The 27021-nt window shown below is 39.7% G+C and overlaps 1 protein-coding gene across 5 annotated transcripts in view; it reads right to left on the bottom strand.

Moving 5' to 3' along the window:
- The window catches only part of LOC126144077 (gastrula zinc finger protein XlCGF67.1-like), a 44579-nt gene that overhangs the window by 14169 nt on the left and 3389 nt on the right, over positions 1-27021 (bottom strand). The window contains exon 3 of one of the 5 annotated variants that reach the window (XR_007529756.1): positions 7890-8171. The exons of the other annotated variants lie outside the window; for them this stretch is intronic. The gene's annotated coding sequence lies outside the window, so the exon portion shown is untranslated. Of the gene's footprint in view, positions 1-7889; positions 8172-27021 lie in introns of those variants that run through there. 5 annotated transcript variants of the gene reach the window in all.

Below are 27021 nucleotides of genomic sequence, written 5' to 3'. Positions count from 1 at the left end.
CTTTCTCTAAGTCTACAAATGCTAGAAACGTAGGTTTGCCTTTCCTTAATCTAGCTTCTAAGATAAGTCGTAGGGTCAGTATTGCCTCACGTGTTCCAACATTTCTACGGAATCCAAACTGATCTTCCCCGAGGTCAGCTTCTACCAGTTTTTCCATTCGTCTGTAAAGAATTCGTGTTAGTATTTTGCAGCTGTGACTTATTAAACAGATAGTTCGGTAATTTTCACATCTGTCAACGCCTGCTTTCTTTGGGATTGGGATTATTATATTCTTCTTGAAGTCTGAGGGTATTTCGCCTGTTTCATACATCTTGCTCGCCAGATGGTAGAGTTTTGTCAAGACTGGCTCTCCCAAGGCCGTCAGTAGTTCCAATGGAATGTTGTCTGCTCTGGGGGCCTTGTTTCGACTCAGGTCTTTCAGTGCTCTGTCAAACTCTTCACGCAGTATCGTACCTCCCATTTCATCTTCATCTACATCCTCTTCCATTTCCATAATATTGTCCTCAAGTGCATCGCCCTTGTATAGACCCTCTATATACTCCTTCCACCTTTCTGCTTTCTCTTCTTTGCTTAGAACTGGGTTTTCATCAAAGCACTTGATATTCATGCAAGTGGTTCTCCTTTCTCCAAAGGTCTCTTTAATTTTCCTGTAGGCAGTATCTATCTTACCCCTAGTGAGATAAGCCTCTACATCGTTACATTTGTCCTCTAGCCATCCCTGCTTAGCCATTTTGCACTTCCTGTCGATCTCATTTTTGAGACGTCTGTATTCCTTTTTGCCTGCTTCATTTACTGCATTATTATATTTTCTCCTTTCATCAATTAAATTCAATATTTCTTCTATTACCCAAGGATTTCTACTAGCCCTCTTCTTTTTACCTACTTGATCCTCTGCTGCCTTCACTACTTCATCCCTCAAAGCTATCCATTCTTCTTCTACTGTATTTCTTTCCCCCATTCCTGTCAATTGCTGAAACTCTGTACAACCTCTGGTTCTTTTAATTTATCCAGGTCCCATCTCCTTGAATTCCCACCTTTTTACAGTTTCTTCAGTTTTAATCTACAGTTCATAACCATTAGATTGTGGTCAGAGTCCACATCTGCCCCTGGAAATGTCTTACAATTTAAAACCTGGTTCCTAAATCTCTGTCTTACCATTATATAATCTATCTGAAACCTGTCAGTATCTCCAGGCTTCTTCCATGTATACAGCCTTCTTTTATGATTCTTGAACCAAGTGTTAGCTACGATTAAGTTGTGCTCTGTGCAAAATTCTACCAGGTGGCTTCCTCTTTCATTTCTTAGCCCCAGTCCATATTCACCTACTACGTTTCCTTCTCTCCCTTTTCCTACTACCGAATTCCAGTCACCCATGACTATTGAATTTTCGTCACCCTTCACTATCTGAATAATTTCTTTTATTTCATCATACATTTCTTCAATTTCTTCGTCATCTGCAGAGCTAGTTGGCATATAAAGTTGTACTACTGTAGTAGGTGTGGGCATCGTATCTATCATGGCCACAATAATGCGTTCACTATGCTGTCTGTAGTAGCTTACCCGCATTCCTATTTTCCTACTCATTATTAAACCTACTCCTGCTTACCCCTATTTGATTTTGTGTTTATAACCCTGTAGTCACCTGACCAGAAGTCTTGTTCCTCCTGCCACCGAACTTCACTAATTCCCACTATATCTAACTTTAACCTAGCCATTTCCCTTTTTAAATTTTCTAACCTACCTGCTTCCCCCCATGAACCATGGACCTTGCCGTTGGTGGGGAGGCTTGCGTGCCTCAGTGATACAGATAGCCGTACCGTAGGTACAACCACAACGGAGGGGTATCTGCTGAGAGGCCAGACAAACATGTGGTTCCTGAAGAGGGGCAGCAGCCTTTTCAGTAGTTGCAAGGGCAACAGTTTGGATGATTGACTGATCTGGCCTTGTAACAATAACCAAAACGGCCCTGCTGTGCTGGTACTGCGAACGGCTGAAAGCAAGGGGAAACTATGGCCGTAATTTTTCCCGAGGGCATGCAGCTTTACTGTATGATTAAATGATGATGGCGTCCTCTTGGGTAAAATATTCCGGAGGTAAAATAGTCCCCCATTCGGATCTCCGGGCGGGGACTACTCAAGAGGATGTCATTATCAGGAAAAAGAAAACTGGCGTTCTACGGATCGGAGCGTGGGATGTCAGATCCCTTAATCGGGCAGGTACGTTAGAAAATTTAAAAAGGGAAATGGATAGGTTAAAGTTAGATATAGTGGGAATTAGTGAAGTTCGGTGGCAGGAGGAACAAGACTTCTGGTCAGGTGACTACAGGGTTATAGACACAAAGTCAAATAGGGGTAATGCAGGAGTAGGTTTAATAATGAATAGGAAAATAGGAATGCGGGTAAGGTACTACAAACAGCATAGTGAACGCATTATTGTGGCCAAGATAGATACGAAGCCCACACCTACTACAGTAGTACAAGTTTATATGCCAACTAGCTCTGCAGATGACGAAGGAATTGAAGGAATGTATGATGAAATAAAAGAAATTATTCAGATAGTGAAGGGACACGAAAATTTAATAGTCATGGGTGACTGGAATTCGAGTGTAGGAAAAGGGAGAGAAGGAAACGTAGTAGGTGAATACGGATTGGGGGTAAGAAATGAAAGAGGAAGCCGCCTGGTAGAATTTTGCACAGAGCACAACTTAATCGTAGCTAACACTTGGTTTAAGAATCATGATAGAAGGTTGTATACATGGAAGAATCCTGGAGATACTAAAAGGTATCAGATAGATTATATAATGGTAAGACAGAGATTTAGAAACCAGGTTTTAAATTGTAAGACATTTCCCGGGGCAGATGTGGACTCTGACCACAATCTATTGGTTATGACCTGTAGATCAAAACTGAAGAAACTGCAAAAAGGTGGGAATTTAAGGAGATGGGACCTGGATAAACTGAAAGAACCAGAGGTTGTAGAGAGTTTCAGGGAGAGCATAAGGGAACAATTGACAGGAATGGGGGAAAGAAATACCGTAGAAGAAGAATGGGTAGCTTTGAGGGATGAAGTAGTGAAGGCAGCAGAGGATCAAGTAGGTAAAAAGAAGAGGGCTAGTAGAAATCCTTGGGTAATAGAAGAAATATTGAATTTAATTGATGAAAGGAGAAAATATAATAATGCAGTAAATGAAGCAGGAAAAAAGGAATACAAACGTCTCAAAAATGAGATCGACAGGAAGTGCAAAATGGCTAAGCAGGGATGGCTAGAGAACAAATGTAAGGATGTAGAGGCTTATCTCACTAGGGGTAAGATCGATACTGCCTACAGGAAAATTAAAGAGACCTTTCGAGATAAAAGAACCACTTGTATGAACATCAAGAGCTCAGATGGAAACCCAGTTCTAAGCAAAGAAGGGAAAGCAGAAAGGTGGAAGGAGTATATAGAGGGTCTATACAAGGGCAATGTACTTGAGGCCAATATTATGGAAGAGGATGTAGATGAAAATGAAATAGGAGATACGATACTGCGTGAAGTGTTTGACAGAGCACTGAAAGACCTGAGTCGAAACAAGGCCCCTGGAGTAGACAACATTCCATTGGAAATACTGACGGCCTTGGGAGAGCCAGTCCTGACAAAACTCTACCATCTGGTGAGCAAGATGTATGAGACAGGCGAAATACCCTCAGACTTCAAGAAGAATATAATTATTCCAATCCCAAAGAAATGAGGTGTTGACAGATGTGAAAATTACCGAACAATCAGTTTAATAAGCCACAGCTGCAAAATACTAACACGAATTCTTTACAGACGAATGGAAAAACTAGTAGAAGCCGACCTCGGGGAAGATCAGTTTGGATTCCGTAGAAATGTTGGAACACGTGAGGCAATACTGACCTTACGACTTATCGTAGAAGAAAGATTAAGGAAAGGCAAACCTACGTTTCTAGCATTTGTAGACTTAGAGAAAGCTTTTGACAATGTTGACTGGAATACTCTCTTTCAAATTCTTAAGGTGGCAGGGGTAAAATACTGGGAGCGAAAGGCTATTTACAATTTGTACAGAAAGCAGATGGCGGATATAAGAGTCGAGAGGCATGAAAGGGAAGCAGTCGTTGGGAAGGGAGTAAGACAGGGTTGTAGCCTCTCCCCGATGTTATTCAATCTGTATATTGAGCAAGCAGTAAAGGAAACGAAAGAAAAATTCGGAGTAGGTATTAAAATCCATGGAGAAGAAATAAAAACTTTGAGGTTCGCCGAAGACATTGTAATTCTGTCAGAGACAGCAAAGGACTTGGGAGAGCAGTTGAATGGAATGGATGGTGTCTTGAAGGGAGGATATAAGATGAACATCAACAAAAGCAAAACGAGGATAATGGAATGTAGTCGAATTAAGTCGGGTGATGTTGAGGGTATTAGATTAGGAAATGAGACACTTAAAGTAGTAAAGGAGTTTTGCTATTTGGGGAGCAAAATAACTGATGATGGTCGAAGTAGAGAGGATATAAAATGTAGACTGGCAATGGCAAGGAAAGCGTTTCTGAAGAAGAGAAATTTGTTAACATCGAGTATAGATTTAAGTGTCAGGAAGTCATTTCTGAAAGTATTTGTATGGAGTGTAGCCTTGTATGGAAGTGAAACATGGACGGTAAATAGTTTGGACAAGAAGAGAATAGAAGCTTTCGAAATGTGGTGCTACAGAAGAATGTTGAAGATTAGATGGGTAGATCACATAACTAATGAGGAAGTATTGAATAGGATTGGGGAGAAGAGAGGTTTGTGGCACAACTTGACCAGAAGAAGGGATCGGTTGGTAGGACATGTTCTGAGGCATCAAGGGATCACCAATTTAGTATTGGAGGGCAGCGTGGAGGGTAAAAATCGTAGGGGGAGACCAAGAGATGAATACATTAAGCAGATTCAGAAGGATGTAGGTTGCAGTAGGTACTGGGAGATGAAGAAGCTTGCACAGGATAGAGTAGCATGGAGAGCTGCATCAAACCAGTCTCAGGACTGAAGACCACAACAACAACAACAACAACCTACCTGCCCGATTAAGGGATCTGACATTCCATGCTCCGATCCATATAACACCAGTTTTCTTTCTCTTGATAACATCCTCTTGAGTAGTCCCCGCCCGGAGATCCGAATGGGGAACTATTTTACCTCCGGAATATTTTACCCAAGAGGATGCCATCATCATTTAATCAAACAGTAAAGCTGCATGCCCTCGGGAAAAATTACGGCCATAGTTTCCCCTTGCTTTCAGCTGTTCGCAGTACCAGCACAGCAAGGCCGTTTTGGTTATTGTTACAAGGCCAGATCAGTCAATCATCCAGACTGTTGCCCCTGCAACTACTGAAAAGGCTGCTGCCCCTCTTCAGGAACCACACGTTTGTCTGGCCTCTCAACAGATACCCCTCCGTTGTGGTTGCACCTATGGTACGGCTGTCTGTATCGCTGAGGCACACAAACCTCCCCACCAACGGCAAGGTCCATGGTTCATGGGGGGAGGAATATGATCCTTTAAATGTCTGGAAGTACTGCTTCTTGTTGGGTTTATTCACAAATCCTGCAGTAGGAATACAGCATATGAAAATGTCCAAGAACAAATTTCTCAATATGTAGTGAAGCATCAAAAGGAACCTCAATCACCGAATGTCACATAAAATTATAACAAACAGTCAAGGCAGTCATACACTTCATTGAAACACGTCAAAGCACACAAAGTCTTAAACCATTAAATGAACATGACACCAACCTCGTGAACGAAGAATATGGACATGGTAAAAAACACACACACACACACACTGGTGGAATGAATGTAATTAGTCCACACGTGGTCAGAGAATACGGGTTAAATCACAACAAGCGAACAGAACAAAACTAAGTATTGTGGAGCAGAGCCTGTCGACACACAAGATTCACATGGAAGAACTGTTGTCCTGGCTTTAAATTCAATTCCAATGACAACACAAACATCACATGGTTAAAAGTACCAATCATATCAAAGAATAAGTTATTGACTATTGTAGACTTGCCTTTGACCCGTGCAAACAATCGACTGTACAGAAGTGGAGTGATTATTGAATGTTAATTTTTTTTATCCACAAAGTTGTAAAATGACACCACCTGCCCGTAAAACAGTAAAATGCTGCAATTTCTGTAAATTTTATGGTTAAACTGTAAAGGTTGGAAGCTTTGTATTATGTAGCAGAATGTTGTTCGTGACAGTATTTCACATACTGAAAGGCTTTTAGTTACTATAAGGAAAATACACTTGAATAAAACAGTGTATATTTGAAAATTTGATTTTGTTTATTTAAAAGTTGACACAAATGTTGGGATTACTAAAGAATGGGATACAATCTATCAGATTTGACCAATGACATCAGAAGCTACCTGAGATGATGTACTGCACAGATTTAACAGCAAAGACAAATGTTGAGAAATAAAGGAATGCAGGTCAGAGAAAATAGATGGTAGACATATATCACGTACATCGTATTTCGAATGTAATGTTAAGTATATTGCTTCTTTTCAATCATAGTACCCCATTCTTCAGTTGACCTACTCAGCCCAACTGAAGAATGGGATATTAATGCAAAAAAGGAAAGAAAAAAAGGGACACAAGTAACGTTAGTATGGAATACCTCGGTTGACATATACGAGTTATATCCTGAACTTCAGTTGATCTGTTTAGATTAACTGCAGTATGGGATATAAATTTAACGTATGCTGACTTTTTTGCCTTTGCTACTATCATTATCCTATTCTTCAGTTGACTTACAAAGGTCAACTGAGGTATGAGATACAAATTTTAAAGGTGTTGATTTTTTCGCCTCTGCTACTACTAGTGAAGGCAAAAACAATGTAAAATTTCTATCCCCATACTTCAGCTGACCTATACAGCTGAACAGACGAATTATTCAGTTGGTACTAGTGCTAGCAAACGCAGAAAGACCCACATACATAAAATTTGTATCCCACACTTCAGCTGGCCTACAAAGGTCAACTGAAGAATAGGATACTAATGTTAGCAAAGACAAAAAAATAAATATACTTAACATTGGCATCCTGTACCTCAGTTGAACTATGTGAAGGCAAAGAAACAAAATAAAACACATACATAAAATTTGTATCCCACACTTTAGTTGATCTATATGGGCCAACTGAAGTAAGGGATACAACTTTTTTTTTCATCTTTGATACTAATAGTATCTTTTCGTCTTTGCTAGCACAAGAATCCTATTCTTCATTTGACCAACATAGGTCAACTGAAATAAGGGCTACAAATTTTTTGTATGTCGGTCTTTTTGCCTTCGACAGTACTAGTATCAAGTATGTCGGTCTTTTTGCCTTCGACAGTACTAGTATCAAGTGAAAAATAACACAGTAGTACTAGTGCTACTGAAGGGAGGTTGCAGGGGTGGGGGGTGGGGGTGCGGGGGGGGGGGGGGGGGGGCGACAACTGTAAAATTTGTATTCCGTACTGCAGTTGACAAATCCTGCTTCAAGTCTTCCATATTCATAGGAACAGATAAATCCATACCTACAAATGAAAATCAACAGGTAAAAATTGTCCAGAATGAAAAACAGTTCTTCCAAATTCAAACACATGGACCTCAATAGGCATTCTTCTTCAGCTGATGATGGAAATCCACTCGATTGTTCCGTATCAGCAATTGCCAGCAGGAATTTCACTTTTTTCTGCTAGATTAAGCCTTTATAATGAAGGTGTTAAAGACAGCCTAAAATGCGTGTCCTCATCAACTACTTCCTCATTTTTTATTGTCTAGAATCTGTAGTAGGCGTTCTTCGTAACTACTTTTCACCTTTTTCCTGGGCACTGATGGCGGCCACAAGAACTGGTGCTGTTGATGGCTCTGATCATGGAACTGCATCACTGTTTTGTGTACCAGAAGGTTCCTCTGGAGATTGTAAAATAGCAGTAGGGCAGCAAACTGGTGGTTCCACCAGGGTTTTATGATCTTCTGGAACAATGCTGTTAGTTTGCCTTTCATTCAAGGATGACAAAAGGAACAGCAGCTGATCGAAGTATTCATATTTCTTGCATTTTTTTGAAGCTTGTCCAGATTTTAGGTCCCTCTGGCCATTGTATTCCTTCTTGAAACATTTCCTTAAATTTTGCCACCAACTCTGAATTTTCTTTACTGGAATACACAGAATCAATACAGTCTTCAATTATAAAAAATTTTGACATATGTGGCAATTACTATGTAGATATATTAATTTGTTCACAGCTATTTGGCTACAGGGAACAGATTCCAGTCATTATACTTTGAATATTTACTTGTAGCTAAGACACACAGAGAGATAGTAAGAGATACATGAGATGAGTTATGGAAATGCCACCACCCTATTTATACGCAAGAAAAGACTACTGAAGATTGGATGAATATAGCAAATAGATTTTATGAATTTACTAATTTCCCAAACTGCCTAGGAACTAGATATGGACAGCACATATGATTAAAGAAAGCAAACAAAGCAGGGCCATTGTACTACAATTATAAGCAATATTGTTAAATGGCACTAATGGCGATTGTGGACAGTGATTATAGTTTTTCAATGGTCAACGTAGGGGCATACAGTAGTTGCAGTGATTTCATAATATTTAAAAATATGAATTTTTGGAAACAACTGTCAAATAACAATTTAAACCTTCCTGACAGAACCAGGAACTTCAATGTGATATGCTCTTTTGTTGATGATGAGGCATTTAATCTATCAGAACATGCGTTAAAATCTTGTGCTAAAAGAAATTTGACACATCTGAAACGAATTTTCAATTACAGACTATGTGCAACTCGCATAATGGTAGTGTGTGCTTTTGGCATTCTCACAAATAAGTGGAGAATACTACACCGACCCCTTGACACAAATCTCGAGTTTTTTGAAACCATTATAAAAGTCTGTTGTATGCTTCACAACTCTGTGAGACAACATGATGGTAAACACATAGAAGACAAGGACAATATTCCTGCAGAGAACTATTTCTTGGACATTTCTGCAACAAATGAACATACTTCACAAGTACCTCTAGATAATTGTAAATACTTTTCAGAATATTCTACTTCAGCAGCAGGATCTGTTCCTTGGCAATATGATAACATATACACACTTTTGAATTAATGTTTTAAGAACTAACATTCTGAAATATTTAAATTTAAAAGAACCATACTTAAACATTGTGTGTACCCAATTATACAATAAAGTGATTTGTCAAACAATTCAGTACATACATTTCATTCAATAATATTGCTGGAATGTTTAGTAAAAATATACATCCTTGTTTGCAAAATGTGTGTGTGTGTGTGTGTGTGTGTGTGTGTGTGTGTGTAGAGATTAGCTCTGTCCATTTCATATTAAACTTTCGCATATTTCAAACCACAGTTTCTCTTTCACTTGTTGATCACTATAATTATTGTTAATTTCTTGTCATACAGTGCAAACACTCAACAAAAGAAATTAATTCCTCATTATTTATACTTACATTTTCCATTTATACAACATGATACGAACTGGCCAAGTGAAAATGAACAAATGTGCATCGCAGCATGAAATATGCTGTATGAATCATTTCCCTTGGTCAATAATTTTGTGACTTGCTACAAATTTCTTTTTTGGCCAATTTTTCAATTGGCCATGTGCCTACTTCCACATAACATCTCTGTCCTAGCAAAACAATTTTGTGATCAGCTGATCGAAAAATTGTTCGTGCTTGCCTAGCCTAAGTAGTTCCATAGTGTGTGCACTTGCAGGTCAAATTGTTGTTGCCACAAAGGGGAAAAATGGATGTAATTAAAAAATAAATATTGAGAAGGTAAAAGGTAGTAAGCCATGTGGAGATCAATTTTGAATACTATGAAATTTAAATACACCTGGAAACAGTGTAAGTGGCTTTGTGAAATTCTTAATTTCATTTATTTTACTATAAATCCAGTCATGGACCACAAATAATCAGGTTATCAATTTCAGTCAAAGATGGCCATAATCAGGCCTCAGAATAAGCATACTGAGATAATTTTATGTACAAATATATCCAAATTACACAAATACAAAACCAGAAACCACTTTAAGCAAATATGACACTATTTCCATACCAGAGAAGATGCAGTTTACTATATATATCATGCAATTACATATCCAGAAAGTACAGTCACAATAACTAGCAGCACAAGCTTCATCACAAAGTTTCAAATTCTGAGTACCCAAAACACCATTGTGGTATACATGTTGACACCTTCAGAGTACAAGTTATACTGCCATGTAGTTACTGTTTTCTGACATGTTAGATGTCTCATTTGCACATCAGTTCACGTAACTTCAATAGACATTCTTTTTTTAATTAAAAGTACAAAATATTTCCCACAAAATTTAGTGCAAACAGATATCAAAGCACAAAATGATTGTGCTTACATAATCAACTGCAATGACAAAGGAGGCTTTATTAAGAGCTAGCTGAGTACCCGCTGTTGCGTGGGTATGTATTTTTTCCAATCTCCAATTAGTTCTTTTGGCAGTGTTGGAACAGACTGCTCCAAGATTTGTACATGGTGACACAATATACCAGCAGTATAATTTTTCTCATTTAGCTCTGCAAGAACTGCATTTGTGAGGTTTTTATGGCTTCCTCTGAGGAGAATGCTTTACGAAAGCCGAACTGAGAGGTAGTTAAGATGTTCTGCTCATTTAAGAGAGTCACAATTCTTCCATAGGTTACTTTCTCAAACCTTCTTGAAAACACTGGAAGGAGTGATCTACGCCAGTAATTAGATGGTCTGCTTATCTTCAATTTTCTAGCTGGATGTTTCTACACATATTAAAGCCTGTCAGGCAATATGCCCTGTGTTATCGATTGATTAAGAAACATCACAGCCAGCAGACTTACTACATTGTAATGACCTGATGAGTTCCCGTTAGGGATTGTATTTTTGAAACTAACATCTGTTCGTGGTATGTGTTGTCTGTTCATGTTAATCCAATGCACCTGTATTTGACTGTTTTTTACTAGATTGTGGTTTTGCTGTCACTGTGAGGAAGTAATCACAGAATTTGGTGCCCAATGATTCGCACCACTTTTGGGGACTACACTTCATTTGGGTCACCAGTTTTGTTTCTTTCTTGTTTAATTGTGTTTAAAATAGTTGTTGGCTTATTTTTTTTTATTTTTTGAGCATAATACATTGACTTTTGCTTCCTTGTTGACATACTGGATTATTTTCAGGTGATAAAGTAGTTTCAAATCTTGAACACAGTTTGTCCTTGTAATTACTTTAATTACAAGATACTTTAAGTCTAATTCTCTCCCTTATCCTTGCATCTGTTCAGTTTTGAACTAGTTTGTTTTAGGGGAAAACAAGAACCATTGACACTTTCTAACTTATAAGTTTCTCTCAAACATTCTTCCTATAATTTCACTAAACACGATCAAGTCATTGTTTATGGTTCTTAGATACCATACTTCTATTATCCGTACTTAGCTGATCAGTGTTTTTTCATTTTTTAATTTGGCCATCATGGTCAGATAAACCATTGACTATGGCTTCACAGCTATGTCACTGCAGGATGTTTGGTTCAAAACATATTGTGAATAGCTGTTGTACTATGTCCTTCAATCCCTACCACGAATCTGATTGCAGAAAATAATTTAATTCTGGACATCAACTACTCTCGGCATCCTTGGTCACTACTATCTGGCAGATAATGAAAGTAAGTGTCCACACACAATGCTTTTCCAGTTAAATCTGCATAAAACTATTTCTACAATATGAGCAAAATAAAATCAACTCAGAAAATATTTACAATAAGATGGAGGTTAAATTGACCTTTGTTAACAACTATCATAGAAAATGCTCAAAATGGGTACTGTTGACATCTATGCTGCATAGTGTGCAAGTTATCAAACTGTGAGATGATTGGCAGCTCTGCCTGAGGAAAAGCAGCAGCAATGTTTTCAACATTCTGCTGTAGGTCTTTCAGTGAGCGCATTACTTGAGTACACCTGACCCTTCAATTCATCCCACACACAAAAATCAGAGGGAGAGAAGTCAGGCAATCAAAGTGGGGAGGACATTGCACAGCCTCTGCTTATTCTCCTCTCCTCACCAAACACTTCACGCACCCGTGAGAAGATTGTCAAGATAGTTGTGTGCCGTTGCTCTGTCCTGCTGAATATCCATACAGTTGTTCGCTTTCTGTGAGTTGAGTCACATATGCTGGATGGTTGACTGAGGTAAGGGACTAAATAGTGAAGGCAATGGTCCCACAGTAGTGACATCCACCAGGAATGTGCAGGTATGAGGAAAGTAATTATGAATAGTAAAAGTGAGGCACTGAAGACAGTACTGTTGTTAGAGCTGAAAAATAGTTTATGGAGAAGTGAAAGTGTATGGATTGGATCAGTATGTAGATTAGAACAAATGAGTTGTCTCCCAGGGCTCAGCCACGGTGAGAGAAACTCCAACCGCAACTGACCCCCATCAACCTGATTAAGGGTGAATATATCTACATTGTAAAGAATGCCTTCTAGTTAAGGGATCCAGAACAGTAAAAGGGAAAAGACTAAAGATGTAATGGTGATCAGTTGGACCATCAATAGGAAACAAGATGAGAAAAACAGTTAAGGCCGCACATGAGTGACCCCCAGGTATCTGCATGCGAAAGGGCAGGAGTGCCAACAACCATACCACACTCGCATCCAACATAGGCAAAGTGTTAAAGAGGAGGATAGCATCCACTAATCAATCAAGGGCTAACCCTACACTGGACAACATTGTGCACCATAAAAAGAGGCAAACTGCATAAAATCAATTAAAACAGGGGACAGGAGGGATGACAGAAGTAGCAAACAAATGAGGCAGAGCTGAGGGGCCCCTTGGACCACCTGTGGCAGGAGACACCCCCAACACCATCCACACTGAAGGTAGTCATACACAGCAGGAATGTATTACAGGCAAATGCTAACTATTCTCGAAGTTCTCTCCAGCCAGAACCACACCAAGACGAGCCAGCCAGTACCTTGTGCCACAATCAGAATGGTGAACAGAAAGAAAGCTGGCATTGTGAATAGCAGAGCAAACCCGGAATATACCACCTAATTCGCACAAATGAGCGAGAGGCCTCGGCAAGGAGAAGACATAGTGTCACTGTGACAGCACTTATTGATTTCTCAAGTGAGAGTAAAAGTTTCACAGGGACACCTATCCTGCTGAACCCCTTAAAGCCATTCTTGCAAAACAGTGTGGTGGCAAAGGCTGCCAATGGGCTCGGAAAAGTAGGCCACATTTGGTCATCACTAGCCAGGCATAACACCACTTTCTCATATGAACAATAATAAATTCTCCAGCTCCAAGTATCCACAGGATTAACATTGTGATATACCTCCTATACCTCCAATACTGACCCTACGACTTATCTTAGAAGCTAGATTAAGGCAAGGCAAACCTATGTTTCTAGCATTTGTAGACTTAGAGAAAGCTTTTGACAATGTTGACTGGAATACTCTCTTTCAAATTCTGAAGGTGGCAGGGGTAAAATACAGGGAGTGAAAGGCTATTTACAATTTGTACAGAAAGCAGATGGCGGTTATAAGAGTCGAGGGACATGAAAAGGAAGCAGTGGCTGGGAAGGGAGCGAGACAGGGTTGTAGTCTCTCCCCCGATGTTATTCAATCTGTATATTGAGGAAGCAGTGAAGAAAACAAAAGAAAAATTTGGAGTAGGTATTAAAATCCATGGAGAAGAAATAAAAACTTTGAGGTTCACCGATGACATCGTAATTCTGTCAGAGACAGCAAAGGACTTGGAAGAGCAGTTGAACGGAATGGATACTGTCTTGAAAGGAGGATATAAGATGAACATCAACAAAAGCAAAATGAGGATAATGGAATGTAGTCGAATTAAGTCAGGTGATGCTGAGGGAATTAGATTAGGAAATGAGACACTTAAAGTAGTAAAGGAGTTTTGCTATTTGGGGAGCAAAATAACTGATGATGGTCGAAGTAGAGAGGATATAAAATGTAGACTGGCAATGCCAAGGAAAGTGTTTCTGAAGAAGAGAAATTTGTTAACATCAAGTATAGATTTAAGTGTCAGGAAGTCAAAGTATTTGTATGGAGTGTAGCTATGTATGGAAGTGAAACATGGACGATAACTAGTTTGGACAAGAAGAGAATAGAAGCTTTCGAAATGTGGTGCTACAGAAGAAGAATGCTGAAGATTACATGCGTAGATCATATAACTAATGAGGAGGTATTGAATAGGATTGGGGAGAAGAGAAGCCTGTGGCACAACTTGAAGAAGGGATTGGTTGGTCGGACATGTTCTGAGGCATCAAGGGATCACCAATTTGGTATTGGAGGGCAGCATGGAGGGTAAAAATCGTAGATGGAGACCAAGAGATGAATACACTAAATGGATACAAAAGGATGTAGGTTGCAGTAGGTACTGGGAGATGAAGAAGCTTGCACAGGATAGAGTAGCGTGGAGAGCTGCATCAAACTAGTCTCAGGACTGAAGACCACAACAACACCTCCTATGAGGCGAAACATATGGACCAGTCAATACCAAGTGCTCCAGCACTGGTTGCCTGACCATCTCAGAAATTTTTATATTTGCTGGGTGAATTCCCCAATGTTTAGTATCATCATCATTTAAGACTGATTATGCCTTTCAGCGTTCAGTCTGGAGCATAGTCACCCTTATAAAATTCCTCCATGATCCCCTATTCAGTGCTAACATTGGTGCCTCTTCTGATATTAAGCCTATTACTTCAAAATCATTCTTAACCGAATCCAGGTACCTTCTCCTTGGTCTACCCTGACTCCTCCTACCCTCTACTGCCGAACCCATGGGTCTCTTGGGTAACCTTGCTTCTCCCATGCGTGAAACATGACCCCATCATCTAAGCCTGTTCGCCCTGACTGCTACATCTATAGAGTTCATTCCCAGTTTTTCTTTGATTTCCTCATTGTGGACACCCTCCTGCCATTATTCCCATCTACTAGTACCTGCAATCATCCTAGCTACTTTCATATCCATAACCTCAACCTTGTTGATAAGGTAACCTGAATCCACCCAGCTTTCGCTCCCATACAACAAAGTTGATCAAAAGATTCAATGGTGCACAGATAACTTAGTCTTGGTACTGACTTCCTTCTTGCAAAAGAAAGTAGATCGTAGCTGAGCGCTCACTGCATTAGCTTTGCTACACCTCGCTTCCAGTTCTCTCACTATGTTGCCATCCTGTGAGAATATGCATCCTAAGTACTTGAAACCGTCCACCTGTTCTAACTTTGTTCCTCCTATTTGGCACTCAATCCGTTTATCTCTCTTTCCCACTGACATTACTTTCGTTTTGGAGATGCTAATCTTCATACCATAGTCCTTACATTTCTGATCTAGCTCTGAAATATTACTTTGCAAACTTTCAATCGAATCTGCCATCACAACTAAGTCATCCGCATATACAAGACTGCTTATTTTGTGTTCACATATCTTAATCTCACCCAGCCAGTTTATTGTTTTCAACATATGATCCATAAATAATATGAACAACAGTGGAGACAGGTTGCAGCCTTGTCTTACCCCTGAAACTACTCTGAACCATGAACTCAATTTACCATCAACTCTAACTGCTGCCAGACTATCAATGTAAAGACCTTTAATTGCTTGCAAAAGTTTGCCTCCTATTCCATAATCTCGTAGAACAGACAATAACTTCCTCCTAGGAACTGGGTCATATGCCTTTTCTAGATCTATAAAGCATAGATACAATTCCCTGTTCCACTCGTAACACTTCTCCATTATTTGGCATAAGCTAAAGATCTGGTCCTAACAACCTCTAAGAGGCCTAAACCCACACTGATTTTCATCCAATTGGTCCTCAACTAATACTCGCACTTTCCTTTCAACAATACCTGAGAAGATTTTACCCACAATGCTGATTAAAGAGATACCTCTGTAGTTGTTACAATCTTTTCTGTTTCCATGTTTAAAGATTGGTGTGATTACTGCTTTCGTCCAGTCTGATGGAACCTGTCTCAACTCCCAGGCCAGGCCCAGGTATTTGATGAGTTCCAACTTAATTTCATCCACCCCAGCTGCTTTATTGCACTGCAATCTATTGACTATTTTCTCCACTTCCTCAAATGTGATCCTATTTCCATCATCATTCCTATCCCATTGTACCTCGAAATCTGATCGTATTTTCACCTACATTGAGCAAATCTTCTAAATATTCCCTCCATCTGCCCAAGGAATCCACAGGATTCACCAGCAGTTTTCCTGACCTGTCCAAAATACTTGTCATTTCCTTCTTACCTCCCTTTCGAAGACTGCTAATTACACTCCAGAATGGTTTTCCAGCAACTTGACCCATAGTCTCCAACCTGTTCCCAAAGCCTTCCCAAGATTTCTTCTTGAATGCTGCAATTATTTGTTTGGCTTTGTTTCTTTCTTCAACATAACTTTCTCTGTCTACCTGAATTCTAGTATGTAGCCATTTTTGATATGCCTTCTTTCTCCTTTTACAGGCTGCCTTGACTGTGTCATTCCGCCAAGCTGTTTGTTTCATCCTACCTTTACACACTACTGTTCCAAGACATTCTTTAGCCACTTCTAGTACTGTGCCCCTGTACCTTGTCCATTCCTTTTCCAATGACTGTAATCGACTACATTCAACTAACTGGTACCTTTCTGAGATCACTGTTACGTACTTGTGCCTGATTTCCTTATCCTGAAGTTTCTCCACTCTTATCCTCCTACATATGGACCTGACCTCCTGCACTTTCGGCCTCACAATCCCAATTTCACTGCAGATTAAATAATGATCAGAGTCATCAAAGAATCCCCTGAATACACGTGTGTCCCTCACAGCCTTCCTGAATTCCTGATCTGTTATTATATAGTCAATGACAGATCTGGTTCCCCTGCCTTCCCAAGCATAATGGTGAATGTTTTTATGTTTAAAAAAGGAATTTGTGATTACTAAGCCCATACTGGCACAGAAATCCAAGAGTTGTTTCCCGTTCCTGTTGGCCTCCATATCCTCTCCAAATTTACCCATAACCTTTTCATACCCTTCTGTTCGATTTCCAATCCTGGCGTTAAAATCACCCATGAGCAGAACACTGTCCTTGGCCTTTACTCTAACAACTACATCACTGAGTGCCTCATAAAAACTATCCATTTTATCTTGATCTGTCCCTTCACAATGCGAATATACTGACACAATCCTAATTTTCTTGCTAGACACTGTCAAATCTATCCACATCAGTCGTTCGTTTACATACCTTATTGCAACTACGCTGGGTTCCATTTCTTTCCTGATGTAATGCCCTACACCCCATTGTGCTACTCCTGCTTTGACTCCTGACAGGTAGACCTTGTATTCTCCCACTTCCTCTTCTTTCTCACCCCTTACCTGAATGTCACTAACAGCTAAAACGTCCAGCCCCATCTTACTTGCAGCCTCTGCCAGCTCTACCTTCTTCCCAGAGTAGCCCCCATTGATATTAACAGCTCCCCATCTCATTACCATTTGTTTGCCAAGTCGTATCTTAGGAGTCCCTGGTTTGTCAGTTAGAGGTGGGACTCCGTCACCTCCAAAGGTCCGAGGCATTTTGCTCTGATTGTTGCCAGCATCATATTTAAAGTACTAGGGAAGCAGGTTGCTAGCCTTACTTGCCCCGAGTCCCATTGAGTTTTACCCCTAACGGTTGAGGGACTAACCGGTGGATTTGGTAGTCTTTGCCGTATGAGCACAAAGGTGACCACGACTCAAAATATGTCCGACATGCCTAGCCTTATTCCAAAGTAACTGGTATCCTGACTGTCGGGACCACTTACTTGGCCACTCATACGTTACCCACACCTTGAACCAATGTTTAGTAGTCACAAAAATATTTTTTTTTAAATTTATTGTTTATTATTTTGAAATGGTGGCCATATTTGTTCCAGGCCGCATGAGTTTTTTCGTATTTGCAAGTATCTACATTTTTTACAGTTATTCAGTAGTGGCTTGTCCTACGCCTTTCAGATAAAATGCATTTAGTTCAACACACTCTGGGCTACAAATTAACATCATTATCAGTTAGCTGAATGTATTCTTTAATATATTTTAATAGTTCAAAGTTATCAGCCACAAATTAAACAAAACTCAATTTTTGAACAGTGGTTTTCCAAAGAAAGATTAATTTCTCTGCTTTAATATTTCTTCTGCCATTACATTGTATAGTATAGTTACTTTTTAGAGAATATCAATGGCGAGCAGCTTACACTTAAAAAAATACACTATTTTAAAAAATTGATTTTTTTAAACTTTTCCATTTTGTGGCCTGCAATATCTTTGTTGGGGGACCAAATAAAAATCTGAAAATTTCACAGTTAAGAGACCTTTATGATATTCAACTTCAATATAAATTTCAACTTTGAGATTCAATTGGAAGTTATGGAAAAAAGATTACAAACACGACTCAAAAATACATTTTTTAACATCTGTGATATCTGGTAGGCTAACCAAATAAAGTATACCAATTGCATAATGTAACACACCGCATTATACTCACTAATTATTATTTGTTGAAACAATGCTGTGGTAATTATTTCAGCAGGCTAACAATTGAATCTGCAAGCCTATACAAGTCTGATTGTTGTCTTCCCTCTTACAACAACAATTGTCTACTCACACTTATTTAGCTAGAAGTTCTTGAAGTGTGCAGTTGAAAAATGCTGTCTCAGTGTTCTGTTGGTGTTATTATTAATGAAGCATGTCATAAAAGTGTGTATGGAGTTTATCATAAAGACATTATTTTAATCGAAGATTACAGTGAAGAAGAAAAAGTGTTGTTTTACTTACGAGTCGGCCCAGAGGTCAAATCAACATGCAAGTACCATGAAATGAAATACTTAAAAAATTTCATCACCTTTTTGATCAGTGTTGCACAGACCCTTTTGACAAAAGATCTGCGAGAAATAACATTTGATCATTATTCTAAAAATAAAAGCCCTTTTGTCAATCTCATACCAGGAAAATCATTGTGTCCAAAATGTTATTCTAAGATATTTGTAATTCACAAGAGAAAGGATAGTGATACCTCAGATACAGAATTTTGTGACTTATCAGCAACCACCAAAAAAGTAGATACACCTTGTGAAATCCTGGGTGTATCGCACGCTAGTAAAATTAGAAAACTAAGTCAAAACAAGAGACCAAGTGCCTTGAATACAAAAACTGAGAAAGTGGCAGCTAAAGTCAAAAAGAATTTGGAAGTTTCATTTCAAAATACAATTTGTACTAAAACAGATGGAAGTTCTAAAACTTCACCAACCGAATATGATGATTTGATAAAAAAACTAAAAACTAAATGCAGCATTTCAAACAAAGGGGATAAAATTAAGATTATCAGTTTACTGCCGAATTCTTGGAGTCGAGCAAAAGTTAGTGATGAATTTAATGTGTCAGAACACCTTGTTAAGTTAACAAGGCAATTAGTAAAAGAACAGGGGATTTTACCAGCATTACAAAAGAAAAGTGCATCTAATTTGGTAGATGAAAACACAATCAATAACGTTATTAAGTATTATGACGATGACAATAACAGCCGTTTGATGTCTGGCAAAAAAGACTGTTTTTCTGTGAAAGAAAATGGTTCTAAGATTCAAAGACAAAAAAAGGTTAATATTGTGTAATTTAAATGAACTAGTCACCAAATATAAAAAAGAAAACCCTGAGATTAAAATTGGAAGATCAAAGTTTAGCGATTTGAGACCAAGATGGTGTATTGTTGCAGGGGCATCTGGCACCCATAATGTTTGTGTTTGTTTTTATCATCAGAATGTAAAGTTGATGATAGATGGGGCCAATCTTATAGTTGACAATAAAGACCTTTTGGAAGATATGGTATGCAATATTGACAGTTACTATTGTATGATCAAGGGAAAATGTGAAGATTGTCCAGGCAAACAAGCTTTACTTGACATGTTTGAAGAATCTGAAGAAGAGGATTTGATGTCTGACAATATAAAATATAAACAATGGGTGACACATACAGAACTGAAAAGGTGACAGTCATAAAACCACGAGAAGAGTTTTTTGAAGTGTTGGTGGCTATCCTTGAAAATCTGAAAATGTATCATTTTATTGCAAAAGTTCAAAGTAAATTTTTGAAAGACAAAAAGCAAACCTAGGCAGCTGATGAATGCTTAGTTCTTGCTGACTTTTCAGAAAATTATTCCTTTGTTGTTCAAGATGAAGTACAAGGGCACCACCGGGTAAACAAACAGGCCACAGTTCATCCATTCGTATTCTACTATAAAGATGAAGATAAACTAATGAGCCACAGCTTTTGTGTCATAAATGAAGACCTTGAACGCAACACTACAGCAGTGCACATTTTTCAAATAAAATTAACAAACTACATTAAACAGCACCACCCTTACATAAAAAAATTGATTTACTTTTCGGATGAGGCAAAAAGTCAATATAAAAACAAACAAAAAAATTATTAACATCTCCTTTCATAAAGAAGATTTTGGGTTTGATGTAGAATGGCAGTTTTTCGCTTCATGCCATGGGAAGAATGGTTGTGATGGTGTCGTGAGTACAACAAAGCGAGCTGTCACAAAAGCAAGTCTGCAGCAGACCAATGACAATCATAACGTAACACCTCAAGAAATGTTTGAATTCTGTAAAAAAAAAAGGAATTACCTATGTTTTGTACAATGTGAGGGATACAAGAAGTCTATGACAGTGTCTTGAAGGAAAGGTACAACACTCGTAAGAAGATTAAAGGCACTCAATCTTTTCATTGTTTTGTATCCCATTCACACAACTTACTGAAGTGTAAGATCACATCAACTTCGCCTGATAGTGAACTTCATGAGTGTGGACAACTTGTACAACTGGTTCTTCAAAATAAAGACATAGTGGCTTGTGTTTATGATGAACAGTGGTGGATTGGCTAATTTGATAATATTGACTGTCAAAACCAAGATGTACATGTTGTTATTTTAACAACCTCCAGGACCAAGGACATCTTTTTAAAAAAATTGAGAAGGATCAAGTTTGAATGCCACTTAAAAATGTACTAAGGAAGCTGTCTCCCATGGAATTTACAACTGTGACTGGGTGAACTTATAATCTAACACCCAAACTGAGTGAATAAATTTCTTAAATTTTCAATGAGAGACGTACTAAAAACAAACAACAAGAGAAAAATATAATGTAATTGGTAGGCTTATTTTCAATAAAAAAGTAAGTAATCATAGATATGATTAAATTATATACTGTAACTGATACATTTTATTCCATACGCCTAGATATCGCAGATGTTAAAAAATGTATTTTTGACTCATTTTTGTAATCTTTTTTCCATAACTTCCAATTGAATCTCAAAGTTGAAATTCATACTGAAGTTTGATATCATAAAGGTCTATTAACAGTGAAATTTTCAGATTTTTATCTGGTCCCCCAACAAAGATATTGCAGGCCATAAAATGGAAAAATAAAAAAATCAATTTTTTTAAAATAGTGTATTTTTTAGTGTAAGCTGCTCACCATTGGTACTCTATAAAAAGTAACAAGACTACACAGTGTAATAGCAGGAAAAATATTAAAACTGAGAAATTAATCTTTCTTTGGAAAATTATTGTTCAAAACTTTAATTTGCGGCTGATAACTTTAAATATTAAAAATATATTAAAGAATACATTCAGCTAAGTGACAATGATGTTAATTTGTAGCCCATAGTGTGATAAACTAAATACATTTTATCTGAAAGGCTTAGGACACTCCACTACTGAATAACTGTAAAAAGTGTAGATGCTTGCAAATACAAAAAAACACATGCAGCCTGGAACAAATATGACCACCATTTCAAAATAATAAACAATAAATTTAAAAAAAAATATTTTTGTGGCTACTAAACATTGGGGAATTCACCCAGCAAATATAAAATTTTTTTGAGAGGGTCAAGCCACCAATTATTTTTTTCTTGGACCTCTTGGTATGGACTGACCCACGTAATGTGCTGCTACCATTCGCCAAGATGAGTTCCACCTTCAAAACTGCTACTTGACTGATATGCTATACCTGTAGGCAGTCATCAACACCCCTGTCCTTCCTTGGTGGAAGGGTTATGCTCTTGTTCATATTCACATTGTGCAGAGCTGCTGAGAGATAACCTGAGCATGTACCTTCAAAGTCCACAAATGTGGTCTAATAATTTGCAGGCATGTTCAAAAAGATTTCGGGCTTGCAGCCGATCATAGTAAACTTCATTGCACGATATTTCAGCTGGACAACTGCCAGCCATCTTCAGGTGAGCCGAACGAGGACTGATGAAGTTCTCCGCTTCGTCTTATATAGTGTGCTGATAGCACTGCCACGCGTGCATTGCAGTCGCGGAGACAGAAGGGCCACTCCGCCCAGCAACAGTGCCCTCGCTGGTGGAACTGTAATACTCAGCTGCCATTGGTATTGTCGCTGGCCGCAACTGTCAAAGTCTTCTGGCATCTTCGTCTCGAGCAAATTTTGGAGATGATGGGATTCTATGCGTTATTCAATTGGTAAGCACTGTCACGGTTCTTTAGATTTCCCACAATGCGTATTTCAGCGGATTCTTTCACAATGGAGTTCCAAAAAGTTGTTGCTGTGGCCAAAATCGAAGTTTTGTTGTACTCCATTGAATGTCCATTAGAAATACAATGTTCTGTGACTGCATACTTACTGGGTTGCAGTAGGCGAGTGCAATGTTGATGTTCTGTAAAACGCTCTTCCACTGTACACTTTGTCTGTCCTATATAGGCCATACCGCATTGACACGGTATTTTGTAAATTCCTGCCTTCTGCAGAAACAAATCATCCTTCACCGATCCCAGCAAATCTGAAATCTCACAAGGCGGACGAAAAACCACTTTCACATGAAAATTATTAAGAATTCTCACCCTCTTCAAGGAGATATTTCCAACGAAGGGAAGAAATGCTAGGGACTTGGCTGGCACGTTCTCCTCTTGATGAACTTTCCGGTTCCTGGCTCTAGTTGAGAAGGCCCTGTTAATTTTCTGTTTCGAGTACCCATTGTCTCTGAACACCATCCTCAAATGTGCAAGTTCCTTAGGCAAATTCTTTGCATCCGACACCATATGTGCCCTGTGCACAAGGGTTTTAAGTACACTCGTGGTCTGTGATGGGTGATGGCAGCTTGAAGAATGCAAATACAAATCAGTTTGAGTGGGATTATGATAGACAGAATGTCCCACCGTGCTGTCAATCTTCCGTTAAACCAAAACATCCAGGAATGGACGACAGCCATCTTTCTCTAGTTCCATAGTAAATCGGATATTCTGATGGATGGAGTTAAGATGACGAAAAAACTCCATTCACTTTTCTTCTCCGTGGGGCCACACTATGAAAGTATCATCGATGTATCTCCAAAAAAACAGTTGGTTTACAAACCGGATTCAAGTGCTATCTCCTCAAAATCCTCCATAAAAAGGTTAGCCACCAGAGGAGACAGAGGGCTGCCCATGGCAACACCGTCAGCCTGTTCAAAATATTCCCTTCTGTCTCCATGACTGCAACGCATGCGTAGCAGTACTATCAGCGCACTATATAAGACAGAGCAGAGAACGTCTTCGTCAGTCCTTGTCCGGCTCACCTGAAGATGGCTGGCAGTTGTCCAGCCAAAATATCGTGCAATGAAGTTTACGACGACTGGCTGTGAGCCCGAAATCTTTTTGAACAGTTGATTCACAGGGAAAATTTCAAATTTTACAACATGCAGACACTTTCCTGGATTGTGACGCCTGCTGTACAGGTTATGCCTGCCACCAGCAAGATCTGTCACCCACCTGATATCATGTATATGTGAGTAGATGCTGCTGGAGCGACATCCTCTGAATATTTCTGAGAGAGAGTCAGCACATCGCAAGACAATGCGCAGCATTGTCACTGGCCTGGACACTGCCATAGAGAAGAATAAACAACTGTAAAATTTAAAGTAATACAATTCTTGCTTCACTAATGTTGTATCATTAGTGCCCAGTGTGGTGACCGGCCTGCTCCACACTCCATGCTTTATTATCCTGACAATGGTACAGGTCTCTATCCAGGGTCCTCAGGAGTTTGAAATCTTATATCTGAGAATAAAAGCCAGTCACAGAGAACGAGTTATATTGATCCAACAATAACCGAGGCAAAGAACTGGGAAGACCTTGTTTAGCACAGACAGCCAGAAGGTGGGGGGGGGGGGGGGGTTCCATTAAGATACGAATGGTTGTCAGGAAGGCTCCACAGCCATAACGTGGGAGTGGCTCATCATGTAAAATAAAACCATGGTCAGTTTGCTATGAGCTTTGATTAGCTAAGTCCGTAAATGGCCTGGAGACTGCTTAATGAGTACCTACAGCTTAAAATGAGATCAAATGTTTAATGAAACAAAGGGCTATGTCAATGGCCATCAGATCCTCCTCAAAACACTACATGTTCCTCGCAATGAATGGTGTTCCTGACTGGCAGGAGACATACTTTCTAAAGAGGATAGATGGAGGTGGTGGCACAGGGCTGGAAATCTCACATGCGGGTGGGTGTCAGGGGGTCAGTGCCCCTTGCATGGAGAAAGAATAGGATATGTTGGATGATCAGGAAACTGACAAATGGTGATTGCATAGGTAAGCAAGATTTGATTCTGTCAGAACTGATGAGGGAAGATCCTCACTTTGGCAGGAGACAGTCTACGGGACTAGCCTGCAGGCACCAGATGCCAGTCAAACTCCAGAAGGATGGGCTGTTTAACAATTTCAAAGCTAAAGGCGGTGCTGAGTCATCAATCTGCCAACCAAAATCCAAATGGGATTGGACCAGAACCCAACAGATAAAATGGAGAGTAGCTCAACTGGCACAAAGAGCACATGGGCACGGAGCAGAAAGTGTTAAAATTTCACATGCAAGTAGTCCATAGTTTATGAACATGAGAGCACCCATGTCAGCTTTTTGTCAAAAGGAGCCCCAATATTTGGGACTGTGCTACAATATCCAAGTGCTGGGTACCCAAGTAGAGTTCTGGGTCAGGCTGGACTGTGGTACAATGACAAAAATGCACAACCTGCATGTCACATGCTTAATGTAGGTCAAAAAAGACTGCAATGAGGTGTTGGGTGTTCAGAAAAAGACTGTTAGATCTCTGTTTCCAACATAACCATAAGGTCAGTTGTGGATCGTCCCTTCCAGAAACCACACTGACAGTGGGACAAAAGGCTCCAACATTTTAGAACCCAGTGTAATTGATGGGCAACCACCCTTTCAGCCAGTTTGCAGAGCACATTGGTGAGGCCAATCAGCTGGTAACTGTTGATGGACATTGGATTCTGATCGGTTCAAGCATTGGAATAATAACCGCTGCAAAGGGAAGACACAGTTGAGCCAAATGCAGTTGGAGACTCTGAGAAGATAGAGTCATAGAGTACCAGTCATATGTTGTAACATCTGATTGTGAATGGAATCAGGACCCGCGGCTATATTGTTAGGTGAGGCAAGAGCCTGAAGTAATTCACAGTCAGTGAAAGGATCATTAGATAATACAGCATGCCAAGGTGTGAAGGAGAGGGCAAGGTCTTCAATTCATCATGTACGCATAGAGAAGGTAGTCACATAGGAAGGGTATGCCACTGCCATCGCAAGGTGTTCAGCAAGAGCCAACACTTCAGTACAGAGAACATCCTGAAGAAAGAGACTTGGTATAGTTGTGGATCTTTAGTGGTCCAGAAGATTATGGAGCTTGGACTACACCTTGGATGAAGAGGCATACATTCCCAGGGAGGAGATGCATTCCTTCTTACTGTATTTAATTAGATAACAAGCCTTAGCATGAAGTTGCTTGAAAGTGGTAAGGTTGGTCTATAAGAGATGTCACGTGCAACATTCTTTGGCAAACCTGAACAGATATTGCAGTGTCTTTGGTCCATCCTGGTGCTGGCAGTGGAGGGGACCTGTAGGGAGGGGCACTGTAGTTCCACCAACTTGGGTGTTTGTGATGGATACATCTTGCGCACTCCTGTTGATAATATGACAGAGAGGGGGAGGTAACAGCAGAGGCATACAACTACCAGCTGGCTCTTCAAAACACCCACTGTGGTAGCTGGTCTGCCTGGTAGTCACAATGAAATGACAGGATCACTGGAAAGCAGTCACTGTCACGAACATTGTCAAGTAGTGACCAATGCAGTGAAGCCAAGGGACTGAGGGAAGAGATCATTAGATTGATAGCTGAGAAGGTGTGAAAGGCAGTGCTGGAGTGTGAAGGAGCACCATCACTGAGGAGATGTAGATCATGTTTGCTAAGATGCTGGTCAATTAGAAGGTACCTTTCAGAGGAAGGTGTCACTCCCCATACAAAGTGGTGCACACTGAAGTCTACAAATAGACAAGGAGGACAAACTTGTTGGATTAAGGTGGTCAACTAAACAATATGAGAGAAGGAGTAGCAACTTTCGTTCTCTCGTATTGTTACACTCCATCTTGGTGGTCAACTAAAGATACATGAGTGGGCTGCCAGGAGTTGCAAATGGTGAAACTTCCTGGCAGATTAAAACTGTGTGCCAGACCGAGACTCGAACTCAGGACCTTTGCCTTTCATTGGCAAGTGTTCTACTGCCGGAATTAAAGCTGTGAGGACGGGTCATAAGTCGTACTTGGGTAGCTCAGTTGGTAGAGCACTTGCCCGCGAAAGGCAAAGGTCCCGAGATTGAGTCTCGGTCCGGCACACAGTTTTAATCTGCCAGAAAGTTTCATATCACCACACACTCCACTGCAGAGTGAAAATTTCATTCTGGTTACAAATGGTGATCACTGCACTCGTTTGCACTGCACCACTATTATTTCCAATGTGGTATTGAGGGGAAGACACTCACTGATGACATAAATTCAAACCAGTACACAGTCCCCTCCAGATGTCCTCTTTGAGCCAGCACAGTGGCACATCGAGGGCACCGGGGCAGCCTT

The sequence above is a fragment of the Schistocerca cancellata genome, chromosome 2, assembly GCF_023864275.1.
Source record: "Schistocerca cancellata isolate TAMUIC-IGC-003103 chromosome 2, iqSchCanc2.1, whole genome shotgun sequence".
Taxonomy (NCBI): domain Eukaryota; kingdom Metazoa; phylum Arthropoda; class Insecta; order Orthoptera; family Acrididae; genus Schistocerca; species Schistocerca cancellata.
The sequence above is the reverse complement of the archived record's forward strand: the minus strand, read 5'-3'. Positions and strand labels throughout refer to the sequence as shown.